Source organism: Patagioenas fasciata, chromosome 1 (assembly GCF_037038585.1).
Source record: "Patagioenas fasciata isolate bPatFas1 chromosome 1, bPatFas1.hap1, whole genome shotgun sequence".
Lineage (NCBI taxonomy): Eukaryota > Metazoa > Chordata > Aves > Columbiformes > Columbidae > Patagioenas > Patagioenas fasciata.
In genome coordinates this window covers 137,239,079-137,260,508 of record NC_092520.1, presented here as the reverse complement: position 1 = coordinate 137,260,508, position 21,430 = coordinate 137,239,079, and the positions used below count along the sequence as shown (strand labels likewise).

General features: G+C 47.8%; 1 protein-coding gene and 1 long non-coding RNA gene across 2 annotated transcripts in view; both read left to right on the top strand.

The window, feature by feature from the left end:
* The first annotated feature begins 401 nt into the window (after positions 1-401).
* LOC139829226 (uncharacterized) lies at positions 402-10,825 on the top strand. The gene is made up of 2 exons (XR_011741617.1): positions 402-511; positions 5,080-10,825. It is a non-coding gene; the product is annotated as an uncharacterized lncRNA (long non-coding RNA).
* Positions 10,826-14,244: 3,419 nt separating this feature from the next.
* The window catches only part of LOC136102954 (solute carrier organic anion transporter family member 1A2-like), a 71,170-nt gene continuing 63,984 nt past the window's right edge, over positions 14,245-21,430 (top strand). The window contains exon 1 of the mRNA XM_071815650.1: positions 14,245-14,344. The gene's annotated coding sequence lies outside the window, so the exon portion shown is untranslated. The remainder of the gene's footprint in view (positions 14,345-21,430) is intronic.

The following is a 21,430-nucleotide window of genomic DNA, read 5'->3' as shown; positions in this document are numbered from 1 at the left end:
AATGGCAAGATGGGCATCATCAGATCCCAATGGATGTGATCAACAAAATTGCAGCAATGTCTCCACTTATTAATAAAAAGGAGACACAGACTTTCTTGGGCATTGTAAATTTTTGGAGAATGCATATTCCTGACTACAGCCAGATTGTGAGCCCTCTCTATCGAGTGACTCGTAAAAAGAACCAATTAGAGTGGGGCCCGGAACAACGACAAGCGTTTGAACAAATTAAGCGTGAGATAACTCATGCGGTGGCCCTCAGACGAGTTTGGACTGGACTAGATGTTAAAAATGTGCTCTACACCGCATCTGGAGATAATGGACTTACCTGAAGCCTTGGGCAGAAAACACCAGGAGAAACCCGAGGTTGACCCTTAGGTTTTTGGAGTTGAGGATACAAAGGATCTGAGGCCAACTATAATCCAACTGAAAAGGAGATACTAGCAGCATATGAAGGAGTGCGAGCTGCTTCAGAAGTGATTGGCACTGAAGCACAGCTTCTCCTAGCACCTCAGTTCCTGGGATCAGCTGCCTGAAGCCAGCTCGACCGGAGTGCGAGCGAAATCTCGACGCTACAGAGGTGGGTGAGGGTAAAGAAAGGGGTTTCAGGTCGCGTTTTCGTTTTCGATTTCGCTACCCGGAAGCCCCCGGCAGCCGTTGCGGAGGCGGCTGACGTGGCGTGGGCGTTACCACGGTGACGGTGGTTACGCCCCCTCCACTTTGCCTTGAAAAAGCCTGTGGGAGGGCAGCGACCAGGTGCTGGGAGGTGAGCCAGCCTGTGAGGCAGGAGGGTGCTACCCACGCTCTGCCGCAGCAACGACGGTGGTAGCTCGTGCAGTGGGGGTGCAGAGGTTCTGTTCCCCCTTGCTGTTAGACCTCTCACCTGTTGCTGGTGACACAGACTGGGGCGTGGCAGTGCAGGTAGGCTGGACACAACCAGCTCTTTTAGGTGAGTTTGTTGGGGGTTTCATTTCGTTTGGGTGGTCTTTTTTGTTTGTTTGTTTGTTTTTAAATAAAGGCAGTAATGGTTTCTAGAAAAAGGAAAGCTGTTGCTGCTGCTGATACAAAGAGTGTGTCTACACAGGAGGTGTCTACACAGACACTACCCTCCAAGAAGGATGCAGCCACCCAGGTTTCTGGCTGTGCAGAGTGTCTGTGCCTGGCATTGGTACCAGAGGATGGTGTGGGAGGCACCTGTGTACGATGCGAGCAGGTCAATGACTTACTGTGCCTAGTGGCAGAGCTCAAGGAAGAGGTGGAGAGACTAAGGAGCATTAGGGAAAGTGAAGTGGAAATTGACTGGTGGAGTCAAACCCTCTTGGCTCCTAAGGGTGTGCAACCAGAGATGGTGAAGCCCCATCCTTCCTGCCATAAGGCGGATGGAGCAGAACTAGCTGATGAGGGGGAATGGAAACGGGTCCCTGATCGGAGAGGCAAAAGAGCACTCTCTCGAACACCATCACCACCCTTGGTGCCCTTAACAAATAGATACGAGGCCCTGGACCCAGAAAGTCCATCAGAGAACAGCCAAGAAGATCTGCCTGGAGAGCCTCCTAGACAGACCTCATTTACAAAAAGAATTACAACCGCAACTATAAGGAAAAAACAAAGAAGGGTGGTTGTAGTCGGCGACTCCCTTCTGAGGGGAACAGAGGGCCCTATATGTCGCCCAGACCCATCCCACAGGGAGGTCTGCTGCCTTCCTGGGGCCAGGGTGAGGGATATCAATAGAAAACTGCCGGAGCTAATTCAGCCCACAGATTATTATCCCCTGTTAGTAGTCCAAGCTGGCAGTGAGGACATTAACAGAAGAAGTATCAGGGCAATTAAAAAAGACTTTAAAGCACTGGGTCAGTCAGTTCATGGGACAGGAGCACAGGTGATATTTGCCTCAGTTCCTGTGCTATCCGGAATGGATGAGGAGGCAAATAAAGAGAGAAACAGAAAAGCCCATCTCATTAACAGATGGCTAAAGGATTGGTGCCACCATAAAAATTTTGGTTTTTTTGACCATGGGGCAAACTCCATGGTACCTAGTCTCATGAAATCAGATGGGCTTCATCCCTCTGGGAAGAGCAAGAGGACTATAGCCCATAAGTTGGCAGCACTGATCAAGAGGGCTTTAAACTAGGTTTGAAGGGGGAAGGGATTGAAACTGGGCTCTCCAAAGATCAGCCTAAGGACAAAAAGCCTGAATTAAGAGTGAAATCAGCAGCCCACTTGAAGTGCATGTACACTAATGCACGCAGTATGGGCAACAAACAAGAGGAACTGGAAGCCATCGTGCAGCAGGAAAACTATGACATAGTTGCCATCACAGAAACGTGGTGGGATGACTCGTATGACTGGAGTGCTGCTATGGGTGGCTACAGGCTCTTCAGAAAAGACAGGCAGGGCAGGAGAGGTGGAGGGGTGGCTTTATATGTTAGAGAGTCTCTTGACTCTGTTAAACTTGAGGTCAGCAGTGACAAGGTTGAGTGCCTGTGGACCAGAATCGGGGGCAAGTCCGACAAGGCTGATGTCCTTGTGGGTGTCTGTTATAGACCACCCGACCAGGATGATGAAGGAGATGAATTATTCTACAAGCAGCTGGCAGATGTCTCAAAATCGACAGCCCTTGTTCTTGTGGGGGACTTTAACCTGCCAGATATCTGCTGGGAGCTCAATACTGCACAGAAGAGGCAGTCTAGGAATTTCCTAGAGTGTATAGAGGACAATTTCCTTCATCAGCTGGTAAATGAGCCTACCCGGGGTAAGGCCTTGCTAGACCTACTGTTTACAAACAAAGAAGGGCTGGTGGGAGATGTAGTGGTTGGCGACCGCCTGGGGCATAGCGACCACGAAATAATAGAATTTTCAATAGTTAGAGATGCAAGGAGAGCCACCAATAAAACCTCTACACTGGACTTCCGGAGGGCAGATTTTTGCCTATTCAGAAGTCTAGTTCAGAGCATACCCTGGGAAACAATGCTTAAAAACAAGGGGGCCCAGGAGGGTTGGACATACTTCAAGCGGGAGGTTTTGAGGGCACAGGATCAGGCTATACCAGTGCGCCGAAAGGCTAGCCGACAGGGAAGACAACCGGCTTGGCTAAACAGGGAGATTTTGAAGGAAATCAGAAATAAAAAGAGAGTTTACAGACTGTGGAAAAAAGGGCTGGCTACCTATGAAGAATTTAGGAAAATAGCTAGATCGTGCAGGAAAAAAATCAGGGAAACAAAAGTGCAGTTTGAAGTTAATTTGGCCAATTCTGTTAGGGATAATAAAAAGTCCTTCTTTAAATATGTTAATAACAAAAGGAGGGGCAAGGAAAACCTCCATTCTCTACTGGACTTTGAGGGAAATATAGTTAACAAAGATGAGGAGAAAGCTGAGGTACTTAATACCTACTTTGCCTCAATATTTACCAGTCAAACAGATGGCCCTCAGGATAACTGGCCTCTGGAGATGGTTGACAGGAATAGGAAGCCAAATAGTCCCCTTGTATTCCAAGAGGAAATAGTTGGTGGCTTACTGAGCCATCTGGATCCTCATAAGTCTATGGGACCAGACGGGATCCATCCTAGGGTGATGAGGGAGCTAGCAGAAGAGCTCGCCAAGCCGCTCTCCATCATCTTCCAACAGTCTTGGCTCACTGGGGAGGTCCCAAATGATTGGAAACTGGCAAATGTTACCCCAATCCACAAAAAGGGCTGCAAAGCTGACCCTGGCAACTACAGGCCTGTCAGCCTGACCTCGGTGCCTGGCAGGGTGATGGAGCAGATCATCCTGAATGCAATCACACAGCACCTCCAGGATGGACCAGGGATCAGACCCAGCCAGCATGGGTTTAGGAGGGGCAGGTCCTGTCTGACCAACCTGATTTCCTTTTATGATCAGGTGACCCACCTAGTGGATGAGGGGAAAGCTGTAGATGTGATCTATCTAGACTTCAGCAAAGCCTTTGACACTGTCTCCCATAATATACTCCTTCAAAAGCTGATAGCCCATGGCTTGGACAAGTGCACTCTCTGCTGGGTTAAGAACTGGCTGGAGGGCCGGGCCCAGAGAGTGCTGGTAAATGGGGCTGCATCTAGCTGGCGGCCAGTCACCAGTGGTGTCCCCCAGGGGTCAGTGTTGGGTCCAGTCCTGTTTAACATCTTTATTGATGATTTAGATGAGGGGATTGAGACCACCATCAGCAAATTTGCTGATGACACCAAGTTGGGGGGCAGTGTTGACCTGCTGGAAGGCAGGAGGGCTCTGCAAAGAGATCTGGATAGACTGGAAAAATGGGCTGATTCCAATGGGATGAAGTTCAACAAGGCCAAGTGCCGGGTCCTGCACTTTGGCCACAACAACCCCCTTCAGCGCTACAGGCTGGGCACAGAGTGGCTGGAGAGCAGCCAGACAGAAAGGGACCTGGGGGTACTGATTGACAGCAAGCTCAACATGAGCCAACAGTGTGCCCAGGTGGCCAAGAAGGCCAATGGTATCCTGGCCTGTATCAAAAATAGTGTGGTCAGCAGGACAAGGGAAGTGATCCTTCCCCTGTACTCTGCATTGGTGAGGCCACACCTGGAGTATTGTGTTCAGTTCTGGGCCCCTCAGTTCAGGAGGGATATTGAGGTGCTGGAGCGGGTCCAGAGAAGAGCAACAAGACTGGTGAAGGGACTTGAGCACATGACCTATGGTGAGAGGCTGAGGGAGCTGGGGTTGTTCAGCCTGGAGAGGAGGAGGCTTAGAGGTGACCTCATTGCTCTCTATAACTACCTGAAGGGAAGTTATAGTCAGGTGGGAACTGGTCTCTTCTCCCAGGCAGTTAGCAATAGGACAAGGGGACATGGGCTTAAACTCTGCCAGGGGAAGTTTAGGCTGGATATTAGGAAGAAGTTCTTTACGGAAAGAGTGATCAGGCATTGGAATGGCCTGCCTAGGGAGGTGGTGGACTCACCGTCCCTGGAGGTTTTTAAATTGAGATTGGACATGGCTCTTAGTGCCATGATCTAGTAAATGGGCTGAAGTTGGACCAAGGGTTGGACTTGATGATCTCTGAGGTCTTTTCCAACCTAGCCAATTCTGTGATTCTGTGATTCTGTAAAGACTGCCGGTGCTGAGCTGGATGTTCAAAGGCATGGTTCCCTCTATGTATCATGTGACCGAGGTTACAAGGAGTAAATGGATTGCATTGATCATGCAACAAGCTCAGATTGGAAGTCCCAGTTGCCCAGGGATCTTAGAAGTGATTACAGACTGGCCAGAAAATAAAGACTTCGGGATGTCACCAGATGAGGAGGAAATAACACGTACTGAAAAAGCACCACCATATAATACACTTTCAGAGACTGATAAGCAGTATGCACTGTTCACAGATGGATCCTGTCGTCTTGTAGGTAAACATGGAAGGTGGAAAGCTGCTGTGTGGAGTCCCACACGACAAGTTACAGAAGCCACTGAAGGACAAGGTGAATCCAGTCAATTCGCAGAAGCGAAAGCCATCCAGCTGGCTTTGGACATTGCTGAACGAGAAAAGCGGCCAGTACTTTATCTCTCTACTGACTCATGGATGGTAGCAAATGCCTTGTGGGAGTTGCTACAGCAATGAAAGAAAAGCAACTGGCAGCGCAGAGGTAAACCCATTTGGGCTGCCACATTGTGGCAAGACATTGTTGCTCAGCTAGGGAGCCTGCCTGTAAAAGTTCGTCATGTAGATGCTCACATGCCTAAAAGTTGAGCCACCAAGGAACATCTAAACAACCAACAAGCGGATCAAGCTACTAAGAGGAAAGTAGCTGAGGTGGACTTGGACTGGCAACATAAAGGTGAACTTTTCCTAGCTCGGTGGGCCCATGATGCTTCAGGGCATCAAGGTAGAGATGCAACATATAAATGGGCACGCGATTGAGGGGTGGACTTAACTATGGACACTATTTCACAGGTTATTCATGAATGTGAAACTTGCGCCGAAATCAAACAAGCTAAACGGTTAAAGCCTGTATGATATGAGGGGTGATGGTTAAAGTATGAACATGGAGAAGCTTGGCAGATTGATTACATTACACTTCCAGAAACACGTCGAGGTAAGTGCTATGTACTTACAATGGTGGAAGCAACCAGTGGATGGTTGGAAACATATGCCGTACCTCATGCTATGGCTCGGAATACTACCTTAGGCCTTGAAAAGCAAGTCCTTCGGTGACATGGTACACCAGAAAGAATTGAATCAGACAATGGTACTCATTTCAAAAACAGTATTATAGACAATTGGGCCAAAGAACATGGTATTGAGTGGGTATATCATATTCCATATATCCATTCCATATCATACCATTCCATATCATTCTATATCCAGCCTCTGGGAAAACTGAAAGGTACAATGGTTTGTTAAAAAGTACACTAAAGGCACTGGGTGGTAGAACCTGTAAAAACTGGGATTCACATTTAGCAAAAGCCACTTGGTTGGTCAACACTAGAGGATCAACCAATCGAGCTGAGCCTCCCAATCAGAAATTCTATGTACTGTAGAAGGAGATAAAGTCCCTGCGGTACACATGAAAAATATGTTAGGAAAGGCAGTCTGGGTTACTCCTGCCACAGGCAAAGGCAAGCCCGTTTGTGGGATTGTTTTTGCCCAAGGACCTGGCAGGACCTGGTGGGTGATAAGGATGGAGAAGTTCGATGTGTACCTCAAGGATATTTGATTTTAGGTGAAAATATTCAATACTGAACTGCATGATGTGGATTGCCATACTAACAGTGTTTAACAAGTGTCTTTCAGATCAAGACAGTGATGGTGAAACCAGAGCTAGCTTCTTTGAGTGGCGCCTGACATCTTCTTCAAAGTTGAGGTCTTTAACCCACAAACAGTGGTCATGAGATGCACTAGATATACCATTTTTTCTGCCCTGGGAGACTGTTGTGATAAATGAACTTAATGAACTTTTCGAAGGATGGTCCACAGATTAAGAGAATGATGAATTACTCTTGTGTATATATGTACATATGTATATATATATAGAGAGAGAGAGTAGTGATTAACTAGATTGTATTGATAGATTGTATTAATTAGATTGTATTGATAAAGTTTAGGTATACCCTGAATGGCATGTTATAAGGGGTGGAATGTCCTGGTTTTGTTAAAAACAAGTTTACCTTTTAGTGAATTTGCTTGTAGCTAAAAGCCTTCATATTAGCTGCTTTCCTGAAAGGCAGGTGCATGTATTGGTAGACATAGCAATGGTATGCAAGGTTGCTGGACTGTTAAGGATGGATGTACATCTCATGAGAGGGGCAATGAGAAACAGATGACCAAAAACTGACCAATGGAGTATAACATTCCATTCACATGAATACTTCATCAGCCAGCTGATCAGAGCCAGCCCAGCGAGAGCCGGAGCCGGCGAGGTTCAGCCGACCACGAGGTTCAGCAGAGAGTAGGAAACTCAGTGGGAATAGAGCAGGGACAGCGTGTTTCTCGCGTGTCCCGATCCCCGAAGCCCTGGCAGCCATTGCGAGAGAGCGGCTGACGTGGCGGGGGGGGGGGTCCCACGGCGACTGCGACCACAGCCCCTCCCCTTGACTTGAAAAAACCTCAGGGAGAGTCGCTGCCCGGTAGGCGCGGGGCGGAGCAACCAGCTTGTGCCGCGGGTGAGTCCCACCCATACTGTGCTGCAGCAGAGGGTGTGGTAGCTTGTGCAGCAGGGCGCAGAGATCGCTCATCGCCTCTCAGACTCTCTTACCTTTGCCGGCGTCCCACAGTGCTGACGACCATGGTCGCCTCTAGAAAAAGAGCTTGTCTCAAAAAGACTGTGGCAACTCAGACTGAGGTTTTGCCCCGAACTGTGGCTGTTCAGGTCTCCGGCTGCAGGGAGTGCCAGAGCCTGCTGCTGCAGTGGGAGGGAGGCCAGGATTCCACCTGCGTGAAGTGTGAGCAGGTGCAAGATCTGCTCAGCATGGTGGTGAAACTTAAGGAGGAGGTCGAGAGACTGAGGACCATTAGGGAGTGCGAAAGGGAGATCGACTGGTGGAGTAACACCCTGGCGTGCCAGTTGGTAAGGCCCCAGGGAGGTAGCCCCCAAAGGGAGATGGACCCCCTGCCCCATCGGGCAGAGGGGGAAGTCCCGAAACAGCCCCTACCCTAGCACTATCGGGCAGAGGTAGGGGACCGAAAAGACGATGAGGGGTGGAAGGGTATTCTAGTTCGGCGTCACGGGCAGGCCCCCTTCCCGCCTCCTTTTTTTCCCCGGGTGCCCCTACATAATAGATTTGAGGCCCTGGATCTTGAAGAAGAGGTAGGTGAGGAGGTGGTGCCAGACCTGCCTACAAGGTCACTTAGGAAGAGACAGTTGACTCCATAACTCAAGACTGCCTCTGATAAGAAGGAAAGAAGGGTAATTGTAATAGGAAATTCCCTTCTGAAAGGAACAGAGGGCCCAATATGCAGGGTTGACGCTCATCATAGGGTAGTTTGCAGCCTACCTGGAGCCCGGATCAAGGATATCGCTAGAGAGCTCCCCAACATGGTGCACCCGACAGACTACTACCCGCTGCTGGTCTTCCAGACAGATGGGGAGGAAGCTGCTACCCTTAGTCTGAGGGGAATGAAGAAAGATTTCAAGGCCTTGGGAAGGATGGTGAAGGACTCTGGGGCTCAAGTGATCTTCTCTTCTCTCCTTCCATCTTCAAATGACGATGTGGGACGGAACAGGAAAATTCAGACTGTAAATGGTTGGCTCCAAGGCTGGTGCTACAGGCAGGGCTTTGGATTTTTTGATAATGGCTGGTTTTATAAGACTCCAGTCCGGACAGTAATATGCGGGCAAGACTTATCTCTCAGGGGCAAAAGGAGGCTGGGACAGGAATTAGCTGGGCTCATTTGGAGAGCTTTAAACTAGCTTTGAAGGGGGATGGGGTTGAAGCTGGGCTTGTCCCGGTGGGGCAGCATTCTAGAACCGAGGAGGACCAGGTGGCCTCCTATAGCCCTAGGGAGAAATCGATGTGCTTGGCATGCTCTCTGAAATGCCTGTACACCAATGCATGCAGCATGGGGAATAAGCAGGAGGAGTTAGAATCCTGTGTTTGATCAGAAGGTTATGATCTAGTGGCAATTACAGAAACATGGTGGGACAGTTCACATGACTGGAATGTGGTCATGGATGGCTACGCCCTTTTCAGGAAAGACAGGCCAGCCAGGCGTGGTGGTGGAGTTGCTCTCTATGTGAGAGAGCAACTGCAATGTACTAAATTCTGCCCAGGAGCGGATGAGGAGCGAGTTGAGAGTGTATGGGTCAGGATGAAGGGGCAGGCTGGCAGGGGTGATACTGTTGTAGGTGTCTATTACAGGCCACCAGATCAGACTGAGGAAGTTGATGAGGCCTTGTATAAACAATGGTGAAGGGACTTGAACACAAGGCCTATGGGGAGAGGCTGAGGGAGCTGGAGTTGTTTAGTCTGGAGAAGAGGAGACTTGGAGGCAACCTCATCCTTCTCTATAACTACCTGAAGGGAAGTTATAGCCAGGTGAGGATTGGTCCCTTCTCCCAGGCAGTTACCAATAGGACAAGTGGGCATGTTCCAGTATAAGTTTGGGAATGACCTATTAGAGAGCAATGTAGGGGAAAGAGACCTGCGGGTCCTGGTGGACAGCAGGATGACCATGAGCCAGCACTGTGCCCTTGTGGCCAGGAAGGCCAATGGCATCCTGGGGTGTATTAGAAGGGGGGTGGTTAGTAGGTCAAGAGAGGTTCTCCTTCGTCTCTACTCTGCCCTGGTGAGACCACATCTCAAATATTGTGTCCAGTTCTGAGCCCCTCAGTTCAGGAAAGACAGGGAACTGCTGGAGAGAGTCCAGCGCAGGGCAATGAAGATTATGAAGGGAGTGGAGCATCTCCTGTATGAGGAAAAGCTGAGGGAGCTGGGTCTCTTTAGTTTGGAGGAGACTGAGAGGTGGCCTCATTAATGTTTATAAATATATAAAGGGTGAGTGTGTTGTGTGTTGGTAAGAATCACGGCTGAAATATTGTGGTGAAACTAGTTCATCCAGCCACAGGAGATGGCACATCCAGTAGAGGGTGAACTGCCACTAACGAGCCACAGCCCAGGCCGGCTGGCCAATACCGAAGGTGGGGGATGTGCCAGAGGGCACATAGCTCCATATTCTGATATGCCCAGCTTAGCACACAAAGGGGAAAAGCTGAGACCCTTCAGCATGGCCCGAGACTTGTCAATCTTTCACAATCACTCCTTCCCCCCAGATTTTCCTTTACTCGGAGACCTATTAAAAATCTCTCATAAAACAGTGCTGGGAGGGAACCCACCACCCTGATGACCCTCCACCCACCAGCCTCGCCGCAGGAACTGGACCAGACACCGGAAGACGCTGCAGTCCTGAACTACAAACTCCAGAATCCTCACTGTGCGACACCAGAGGCCATACATCATCATACAAGTCTCTTCATCCATGCTGTGGAGCTGTAACAGTGACTGGATCCCTCACCCTTTTCTTTCTTCCTTTCTCTCTGCTCTTTCCTTCTCTCCTTTTTTTCTATATCCCTATTTATTTCTCTCACCTTCTGAGTGGTGATATCTTTCTTTCTCTCTCTCTCTTATACCTTAGTTTTCCTTCCCTCTCTACCACTCTCTTTCTCTCTTTTCCTTTTCGAACATATAAGAGTAACATCATCTTAACCTCTGCTATTGGATTCTTGTTAAATTTTGTATTATAGCTACTAATGGTTGCCAGTACTTTGCTTGTAGAAGGACTTTTTGCTGTTATACTTTTGCCAAGCCACTATTCTCTGTAACTAGTATTCCAACACGTACTTTTAGTAAAACTCCTAATTGAATTGGACCCCTGGAGTGATTGTCTGTCATTCACTTCACATAACCGCACAGAATTAACCCAGGGGTAACTCATACCTGTTCTCATCTGTTGAGTCAGGGTTCCCCAATGAACACAAAGCAAGAAATCAAGTAACTGCGGGTTCTGAATCCTTTTTCTTTTGGTGGGTAGAATGTAGTCCGGATACGTTATATTTATTATAACCAACAATGATTTATAAATTATACTAGACAAACAGTTAAAGGAATCACCAAACAATTAGATGCTACTAGTAGAATGGCATGGGAAAATAGGATGGTCCTAGATATGATGTTGGCAGAAAAAGGTGGTGCATGTGTAATGTTAGGAGATAGGTGTTGTACCTTTATCCCAAACAATACTGCCCCCGACAGCACTCTAACCAGAGCACTGCAAGGACTCACAACTTCAGAAGAAGAATTGGCTGAGAATTCAGGGATAGATAGATCACTCATGGGATGGTTAGAATCTTGGTTTGGAAAGTGGAAAGAAATGATAGTATCTATTTTTAATTCTTTAATCATAGTAGCAGGGGTGCTAACTGCAATAGGATGCTGCATCATTGCATGTGTCCGAGGACCTGTTCAACGGCTTATCGAGACAACTTTATCAAAGTAAATGCCTTTAGGGCCACTGCCATACTCTGATAAATGATGCTGCTAAAAGAAGAAGAAGAAAGAAGCAATGCTGGATGCAGAACTCCTGAAGAAAAATGCAAAATCCTGTTGTCCTGGCTTGAAGCCATGTACTAGGCTGTATCATAAAATAATGCAAAAACAACAAAAGTAAAAAGGAGAGGAGGAAAATTGTAAGGAACATTTAATGAAGGACTGTTGTTTTTACAAAACTGAGGACCTGGTGCCTGACCCCAGCAGGGGGGAAGGACCGAGAGACATCAGATTATGCATCCTTAATGTAACACAAATTATCTTCAACTAATTCCGGAATGCATACTGGTACTTGTATTTACAAGTTAATTTAGAGGTAAGGGTAGCTGAAGAGCCAGGAACCCATATTTTAAATAGATCAATAAGGGGAAGGGTATTGTTGGAATTAGATGAATAAAACACATAAACTGAGGCAGGTGTTGGGTAGTCTGTAAACCCTGAAGTACCCAACCAATGGGGAACAGGGGAGGGAAATTGAGGCTGTGACTTTGGGGGGCTTTTTGCCCTGTTATGACTTAGACTCAGGACTTGAGGGAATACTTAGTAAGTTTACTGATGACACAAAATTGGGGGGAGCTGTTGACACTCCAAAGGGCAGAGAGGCCCTGCAGAGGGATCTGGACAAATCGGAGAACTGGGCAATCACCAACCACGTGAAGTTCAACAAGAGTGAGTACTGGATTTGGCACCTGGGACACAGCAATCTTGGCTGTACATACAGCCTGGGGGATGAGATCCTGGAAAGCAGCTCTGCAGAGAGAATCTGTGGGTTCTGGTCCATGGCAAGTTGAACATGAGCCAACAGTGTCCCTGGCAGCCAAGCTGAACAGGGTGTTGGGCCACCTTGTCTATACTGCACTTTTGCCAAGAAAGGTTGGATCAGATGATCCTTGTGATCCCTTTCAACCTGGTATTCTATGATTTTATGGAGATATATGTAGAATTATATATTTTTGCATATATGTACTGTATATACACACACATATATAGACATATAAAGTGTATCTAGGTATATAAAAAAATTATACATATTTATACACTCCTGTATATATAGTTTCTCTGCATATATAAAGTAGATCAATATCCATACCTATATAATGCTTTATCTATATTAAATAAAAGTTTAATTTTTGTCCCTGGACCAAATGAAATGAGCAGCCAGTCTAGCTGAGGGCACTCTGAGTACATGTGGGCATGACAGTGTCAAAAAATGGCAACCAGGAAATCACAATATGGTGTGAAAAACACACAGACAATGATGTTGTCAAAGGTGGTAGCCCCCATATATGTAGTGAGAGGGGGCTTCCTTTTCTGACATACTTCTGAGTAAGCTCTTCGAGGTGGCTGGTCCTGCCAGACAATTACAGGATGGTATGAAAACACATGGGCCATGACATTATCAAAAGTACACGTGGATTAATTAGGCATTAATTGCATATTGATTAAATGAACATTGATGAAATAGACACCTGTTAGTGGTAGGCAGCAGTCTCACACATTTCACGACCCAGAGATGGCATTAGCCATCAGATGGAGGATGCATGCTCCTCTGCACCAGGTACTGCCCATCTACAGCTTTGGCACAGCTTGGCAGGGTGCTTGCTGGAGGATGCCTGAAAGCTTCAGCTGCCAGCCCTCGTACAGTCTGCAAGTTCATTCCCACCCTTTACTCTCTCACACGCCACGATCCACACAGTTTCTCACAGGCCCAGCTGGGCTGTGCCAAGGGGAAGGTGCCCACTGGCAGGCCTGCTTTAGGCCCTGTGTATTGGTGCAGGAGGGGCCCAGCACCCCAACAGCCATGCACACCGAAGGAGTGGGGTTCACACACTGCAGCACCCACAGGCCTCCAACCACCATCACCTGGGCTTGGGTGGGCCAGGCACTGAAGAAGCTTCCCCCCCCATTAGGCGTTAAATTGGATATTTTTCTCCAGTGGTATTAAAGACCTTTCCTGCTTGATTGTCACCCATGATGGACTGGGGCACTCCTGTACCTCACACCATACTGCACATCTCTGTGGCTAGGAGAAACTTGATCAGTTTATCTGCTTCCCACCTCACCCTTCCCCCGCCCCGACTCCCCCCCCGCCCCCCAATATAGTAATATTCATCATCTTATTCTTGGCGCAATGGATTGCATTTCCATCAATTAAGGGTCTAGATACATGAGCCATTGAAGAATCATAACCCCTTGCTTAGATGCTGCCCCCCAGCCAGCCCCTTACCAGCCGTCCAGGGGAGGGGCCGCCTGTCCCTCACCCTGTTCTCATGCGGCCAGGTGCCGGGGAGAACTGAGGGGATGTTAAAGGGACAACCTCCCTCCCCACCCCCCCCCTCCCCAAAGGCGAGCTGCCTCCGCACTTTGCCGTGCACCAGCCGCGGCGGCGCGCCCGGCTCTGTTCGTGCCAGTAGCCTTCGACCGCAGCCCCACGGCCATGGCAGCGTCCCGCACCGCTCCTCCTCGGGCAGCCCCCATCGCGGGTGCTACCACTCTGCCGGATGGCGAGAGGACACCCGCTGGAAGGCGGGTTCCCAGGCGGGGGGGAACTCGGCTCCCTGCCGGGGCCACCGAAGGCCGGGCAACGCTACCCCGCGGAGGGGCGAGCTGCCCTGAATCCCGGCCGGCCTCGGCCGCTCTCTGGCGGGGTGCACCTCACCCCGCCAGCCCCAGAGCGGCCCCGCCCTGCGCCCAGCCCCTGGGACAAAACCCCGGACCCCGGCGGCGGTGGGGAGGGGAGCAGCCGAGCATTCGCACCCCCCACCCCGAGCGCTCCGCCGCCGCTCCAGAGCGGCGTTTCCACTGGGACGCCGCCCGTGGGGAATGCGTGGTTATTGTCCCGGTAAGAGAGGCACCCGGACTGCCTTAAGTGCCGCGTAAAATGCCATCGGTCAGCGCCGCGGCTGCTGGGCAGAAGCGAAGCGCGGATAGTCTTACGTCCCTCCAGAGGCTGGGGACCCGGGGCTGGGCAGCATCAGACGGGCCTCTCGTCAGGGCGCAGCGCGCTGTGCAGGTCCCGTCGGTGGAAAAGTGACCCAGCGCTGTGATCTTTTGAGCTCTTATACGGTTTTCGTAAGAGAAAACATTTCCATTCATCATTTCTACTGTAAAACAAAAAGGATGTTCGCGTGAGAACTCGTTGCCGAGCTGTTAGATAAAGGCAAGGCCACGCAGGTGGTGTAATCGCCGGCACTGAGTGGGAGCTGACGAGGGGCTCCTTGATTGCAATTAGCTGGCTAAGTTTGTCCTGTGGCTAAGGGATGTGGGCAGCAGAGCACGGCCTGAAGGCCAGGCAGTACTATAGCCGGAGATTAGTATGTTTTCTTTATTTCTGAAATGATTGCTACTAGGATTTTCTCTCAAGAAAAATCTATGCCAAGCTTTATAATTTTGACACATTGGACTTGAAAATAAATTAATGGATAATTAAATACAAGCTAAATTAATGTCTTGTGTTGTCATAATATTTTGATTAGTTGAAAATACAGCAATGAGTAAAAACATTCAGGAACTTGCCAGTGAAAACATGTTTACTGGGTTCTGCTTTAATTTCTTTGAGGATAAGTAAATATTATTACCAGGTGTCTCTGAGAGGTTTATCTTCGTATGGCTGTTACTGGAATGTTGATCTTTGTGTTTTCCTCTGTTAGATGAAAGCAGAAAAGATGTGAACCTCCAGAGAGCACTTCATTCATGAAAAGTCCCACATAGGCTAATATGCCCTACCAGGAGCAGGCCCAGTGCTGCTGGCAGTGGTTACAGGACGGTGGGAGAATGTGCTTGAGGGCCAGCACTGCACACCACGCATGTCTGGTTACAGCTTGCTGCACCCTGCACAGCGTATGCAGGGCTAAAAGGAAACCCGGTGGGTGGGATTCTTCTGTCAAGCTGTAGGCTGGGGACAGATGCCAATCAAGGGGTAAATGTATAGATGCTCTTTAACTGACATTGCACTCCTCTGCGCTACATTGTGTACCATGGGAAGAACTCTGGCTACAGCACTATTTAATTGACTCTGCCTCAGAGCTTGACTAGATCTAGCTGGTGAGTTGAAGGTGCATTGGCCAGCTGTGCTACAGTCACAGGTAACTGTGGGCCAAAGAAAACCATACAAATTACAATGTTGCCACTTCAGTGAGGGGCATGAGATGGGAGAGCAGGAGCCTAAGTCCGTTTCGTAAGTCTTGAGGTGGCTGAGAGAACCTTTGATTGTGATAGTCTCTTTAGTTAATTCACAGCCAGAAAATGGTTCAAGTAGCCATGACACACTGGGGTTCAGAGAAAAGGGAAATTAGTATTGCCCTGCATACTCCTACGTGTGCCATATGAAGTCCTTTTAATGCATTATTTGTAAGGCGCTTGTATGTGAGTAGCTCATTCGGAGAAATACGATGCAAGTTGTACCATTTTGCAATGCCTTTTCTTGCAAGGGTACAGCATACTTATTTATAACCTCCTGGTGTGAAGGAGATGTTAATCTGCATGGGGAACATTTTACCTCATTAATAGTATGATTTGTTCTGGGATTGATGTATTTGCCAAATAAAATATTAATGTAGCACCCTATGTGTGACGAGTTTATCATTTTGTTGACTTGTGTAAGTGCTAGCTTTTAAAAATGATACCTTGGCAGCTTCCCATTTCTTTAGGATTGGCTGAACAACAGCAAATACCTAAGCAAACTCAGAATTTATAGATAGGTGAGAAAAGACGTACAAACAGTATAATTGGATGTACTGATTGCTACAGGAAGCCAGTGTACTTTCTTATAATCCATCAAACATTCTGGAAATTTGCAACCCATGTAATAAAAACATATTAGACTTGTTGCTGTAACATTTATAATTATTCCTCCTTATTGCCTTTTCTTGTACTTCTCATATGACGCAGGGGTTAGATGTTTGTCCCCCACAGCTTCTGGGTTGTCTGATTCAAGGGAATTCATGAGCTCTTGGACAGTGTGTGAATCATGACAATGGAGGCCTGCAGCCCCTAATTTCTGCCATTGCTTAATGAGGATCAAGAAGAATTGCAAGAGGTGTGTGAACCTGCATCTGCCCATGTGTAGGCACTCTTAACTAGTGCTTGGTCTAGTCTACACCTCCTTGGACTCCCTCCCCAGGCAGCAATTGTCACTCTTTAACAGGACACAAGCCCTGCTAGACATGTAATTTACCTTTCAATTGTGGGACCTAACACATGCCTTTTAGTTGTCTCCAGTAATCCGTGCAATTGGCTGTCCTGTCAGCTGCACAATGGAAACATTTTAGGCTTGGCAAAGCAGGGGCCAGCTGAAGGTCTAGAGGCTTTGCTGATAGTCTTGACTGACCTGTTAAGCTATGAAATGGCTATATAAATTGCCATCCTTGCCTGAGGAAAAGACACAAGAGAGGAAAGTGTGTCCTAGAGGCTTAAAACCCCAGAAACTGAGAATTCCATGAATAAAATTTAAGGACTACCTGAGTCTCATAGTTCCTAGCTACCCTGTAACCCGCCCATTGAGAATCAATCATGTGGAAAGCAAAATAATAGTCAGGATGGACATGTACCTAGATGCTGAGCAAGGCCTGTGGGCTCAGCCAGGGTCCACTCAGGGAAAACAGTACAGAGATTTTCATCGTGCATGATGAGGTGTTGTATAGCAAGAATGAAAGCCCGAACATATGCAATAGAATAGTAACCTTTTTTTTTTTTTTTTTGTTATTCTTGGGTATAACACATTTTCATTCTCATTCTGTAATGTCTGTGGCAAAAGCGTGTTTTCTACCTGAAACATCCTGAAATAGAGATGACATCATTTGTCATTGCCCCTGAAAGAACTCTGACAGTCCTATTCTATTACCTCATTATCAGTTCACAGTCGTGTCCCTTCCCATTAATTGTGCCTGCCTTTGCCAGCCTGGATTAGTTCTGCCAGGGAAATTTACAATACTGGGGGCTTTGACATTGCTCCCTTGACAGCCACCCCTTTGTCACCTGTACTGCCCCCGGACAGGGTGCTGTCAATGAGGAGAAGCCTGGCTCTGGCTAGGTCAAGCACAGAGCCACCTCAGCAAATTGTCTGTCTCACAATTCACCTTTGGGAAGTGATTTGCTTTCATGATAGAAAACGTATTTTTCCCCATAGCGTTATTTTCACATGTGTGTTTGTCCCTTCCTCCCTCCCCTGCTCTTTAGCATCATCTAGATGGCAAGCGTCACTTCGTCTGGTTGTTTCCTGGTGTCCTGAACATTTAGAAATGGTGTTGTCAGAACAGTAGTTTCTCTGAACTATTTAAAGAAAAAAATCTAGTCCTTTCAAAACTGCTAGAAACACTTTGTTGGCAAAACAGGAGTGAAGCATTGAATGAGACCTTGTGAGGAGTCTCCCTTGCAGGGCAGTGGAAGACACACAGTTCTTGGCAGGACTCAGCCCTGTGGCAGCCCGTGCTGTGAAGATATTTGAGCTAAATTACCAACAGAGGGATTTTTTTTCTCCTTTAAACATTACAAAATTTGTAGATACTGTTCAAGGGGTGTTTTACTGAATGTTGTGGTTATCAGAGTCGTTTTTCACAAAAGAAAAAGCAGAAATAGCTGCAGCTCATCTTTTCTTAATTAAACCTGCCCTTGTGTCTGACCCTGCGCTTGAGCTGAACTCACATTTCAAAAGCCTTTAAGGGCCAGAGGAGTCAAAGCCAGTTTGTCCTGCAAGAAGCTTTGATATTTCAGCCTACATTTTCTCCTAATTAGGATCCTGATCCATAGGCCTAAGGATGGCGCCTTACCCCCACAGCCATAGCCAGGGGGCAGGAAGAGCCTGGCCATCTGGGGTAATGGTGGGCAGGGAGCTGCTCCAGCACACAACCCAGCAGCTCGGCAGGCTGGTGGCAGCAGCAGCCCCACGGTGCAGCCCTGGGCAGGGGATGGGGACCAGAGTCAGGGAGGCTGCTGGGGAGCAGCAGGAAGCAGAAAGATGGTGTAGGTCTGCAGTGTGTCCATGAGGCAGGATGGAGATTAGGCTGGGTGCAGGCACACCCACAGCACAGCACGGGCAAGGCTGGAGGCCCCAGCTTGAGGAGAAATGAGGCATCAGGACCCATGGGCCATTCAGGCCCCAGGGCACCCTCCACAGCCTCCCCAGCACTGGGGTTGTGCCAGGTCAGAGCCATGGACCCAGGCAGAAGTGCCTGAAACCAGTAATGGGGAGTAACTGAGCCTCCTCTGAGGAGCCCTGGCAGGGTAGAATCATAGAATCACAGAATGTCCTCAGTTGGAAGGGACCCACAAGGATCAATGAGTTCAACTCCTGTTATTGCACAGGACAACCCCACAGTTCACACCATGTGTCTGAGGGCGTTGTCCAGTCTCTTCTCGAACACTGTCAGGCCTGGGGCCGTGATACCTCCCTGGGGAGCCTGTTCCAGTGCTCTACCACCCTCTGGGTGAAGAACCTTCTCCTAATGTCCAACTTAAACCTGCCCTGGCACATCTTCCTGCCATTCCCTGGGGTTCTGTCATTGGTCACTAAAGAGAAGAGTTCAGTGCCTGCCCCTCTTCCCCTTGTGAGGAGGCTGTAGATCATGATGAGGTCTCCCCTCAGTCTCCTCTTCTCCAGGCTGAACAAACCAAGTGACTTTAGCCGCTCCTCATATACCTTCCTCTCCAAACCCTTCACCAACTTCGTAGCCCTCTTCTGGGCACTCTCTAGTAGCTTAGTATTTTTTTTATCCTGTGGCGCCCAAAACTGCACCCAGTGCTCCAGGTGAGGCTGCACCAGTGCAGAGCAGAGTGGGACAATCACTTCCCTCGCCTGGCTAGCAATGCTGTGCTGGATGCACCCAGGACATTGTTGGTACGTGGGACAGGAAGGCTGACCAAGGAGCCCAGGGTCTCTAGGAGCCAGGCCTGTGGCCCTTGGGCTCCGGGGTAGGTTCTTTGCAGCCTGAGGGCCAGGCACACAGCTCTATCAGCTGGAGCTCCCTATGAAGGGGGGCAAGCCTGGAGCTGGGGTGGCCCACACACAGGCTGCGCCCCTCACCCACCAACACAGCCTCAAAGGGCTGAGCATGGAGGGCAGGTCCTGGATTTTGAGGTTTATCAGCAGCCCTGGGTATGGCATGTGATGAGCCAAGATCCACCCAGGGAATCCTACCAGAAGACACAATTACAGGGAAGGCCCAAGACATGGCACCAAAGCCCAGCCAGAGCTTTAGCAGAGCTCCAAGGCAGAGGGCATGGGGGGTCCCAGGTGGGGCAAATCAGGGGAATTAAAGCCTATTGTATTAGTACCTGACATAAATGGTTTTATGTGCACATTTGTGCTAATTTCTAGTCCTTTGCAACTCTCATCCAACTCCTGGTCCTCTGGTCATCCTCATTGTATAGAAGTTAGTTTGCTTCTGGAGTTAGGCAACATGTTCCTGCTGAGATCAAGCCCACATGCAATGGTCAGGGTAGTTTGCTGCAGGGACTGCTGCCAAAAGATGTTACAAGTGAGCCACCTTCTGAATGGTTTTGCTGCCTTCTCCCTGCAAAGTCTACTAGTATCAACATAGGAGGCAACTGGTAGTTTAGATGCAGGCAGAGATGGGTCTCGTCCCTCTGCCCGTGGGCCAAGATTTTTATCCTCTGCTCTCTGGAAGAAATTTTAAATAACACATAAGTTAACTTTGTGGATAATACTAAATCAGGTGTTTTGAAAATCTTATGTCTGCAGATCAGTTTTAGCTATCCATCCTAGCAATATCTCCCTAGTTGATTCTAGGAATGGCCCTATGTTGATGTAGCCAGGCAGCTCAGTTTATCCACAGATGTATATGAGATATTCAGTGGTGATTTAGTGATGTACAAATAAGTCTCCCCAGGGTGATTTTAATCTACAATAAAGATTTAACCTTTAATTTTTTTTAAAGTTTTGTTCTATTTCCTGGCCTGTCATGGTAGCACAAGGTAAGGGGAAAATAACCCCAACAACTTCTATACAAGCTGTGTGATAAGTATGTTTAAAAAAAATAGTTTAAAACAACTAGCTTTTGAGTCTCTTCTTCCAAGCCAGTGCTGTTGGCAGTGGCTCTGACAGTAATAAGTTTCGATAGGTAAAACAAATAACATTTGGTCCCATTTAGCTGAATAGTTCTCTTAATGTACTCTTGTCATGGAGCTAAACTTGTTTCTTGATAAATGAAACCATCAGAACTGAGAAAGAAACTTCTTTTGTGAACTGCTTTATATTTCTGTCATTTCTCCAGGGGCTTATGATGAACAACTGTCGTGCATATTATACATTAGATTTATTTCCTGCTTTGCTGTCACAGATGCCTTGCCACTAAAAGTTTAATTCAGTGCATGATTTCTGTGTAGTATTTTAAAACTTAAAAATCTTAAGTTTGTTACATTATGATGGCTTCTTACTACAACATAGAACACCATGCTTCCTGATGGTGTCTGTAATGTATGGCAAAGTGGGATATACACAGATAATTCTATACATGGATATTTATAAACCTCTGACTGTACATTTTCTGTAACTTCCAAAAAATACAGTGTAACAGATATGAAATACATACCTTTTCCATGTGTGTGTAAGAACAGTCACACAGGGTTGGATCAAAGGCTCTTCCAGACTGTCATCTAGTCTCTGACGATACATCAGTTTAGGGAAAGGACATGGAGTGACCTTCCTCTGGAATATTCTTCCAGGCTCTCATCGTGTTTGGTTGAGAAACTTCCAGACTAAGAGGATGCAGTCTAAACCATCGTATTTAATAGCATCATGATTATAAAATAGACATACCTTAAATGGAACCACATAACCCATTTATTATTCTGGTTTTTACATTGTTCTGTGTCAGTTATTCCTATGGTGTGTTGAGGCCACTTTCACCTCAGGATCTCAAAATGCTTTACAGGTGATAGCAAGAAGTCACACTATGACTTGTAGTTCTGG